The sequence below is a fragment of the Apteryx rowi genome, unplaced genomic scaffold, assembly GCF_003343035.1.
Source record: "Apteryx rowi isolate R43461 unplaced genomic scaffold, aptRow1 scaffold_0, whole genome shotgun sequence".
Lineage (NCBI taxonomy): Eukaryota > Metazoa > Chordata > Aves > Apterygiformes > Apterygidae > Apteryx > Apteryx rowi.
This window is the reverse complement of record NW_020447195.1, coordinates 143,982-144,715: the sequence shown is the minus strand read 5'-3', so window position 1 is coordinate 144,715 and position 734 is coordinate 143,982.

Genomic DNA, 734 nt, shown 5'->3' with positions numbered 1-734 from the left:
TGGACCGGCCTGGTTGGGCTGGGCTGCTCTGGATGTGCTGGTCCCACTCATTGCAGGGGCCCCCTCGAGATCGGTGTGAGCAGGGCTGGCGTGCCTTGCCCCCTGCACTGCAGAGCAAGCAGCAGCCAGGCTTGCCCACGTCCCTCCCGAGGCCCCCCCCACTGACGGCCCTCCTGGTACGAATAGAGAGGAAGAGGAGGGTGAGGCAGGCAATGGCCACTGCTGCTGGTCTCCAGCAGCACCCGCTGCCCTCTCATCCTGGGGCCCCCATCACCCCTCTCCAGGGTTGGTTGCCTGTGGTGCCCGGGGCTTGTCCCTCAGGGCAGTGCGGGCACCCAGAGCAGCAGCACTGGGGTATCGCAGCAGGCAGGTGACCTTGCTGTGCAGGGGCTGGACATCTCCAACTGTCGCTGGCTGCAGCGCAGCATCTCTGCTGGTAAATCCCCCCCTCCCCCCCCCCAAGGTGGCAAGCAGCTGAGCACCTGGGGAGCCAGCAAGGGCACCCTGGCCCTGGAGCACACGCTGCCTTGCAGAGCTGAGCCTCACCTGGTGCTGCCATCACTGCAGCTCTCCCCGCCTTTGTAGCCTGCCCCCCCCCCCCCAAAAAAAAAATCTGCTCATCTGGACCACCAGGCATGGCAGCCCACCATGCCCCCTGCACAGCCCCTTTCAGCCAGGCCAGTTGGGGGGGGGCACCAGGGCCTTGCTGCAGCAGCCCCAGCTCTTGGAGGGTG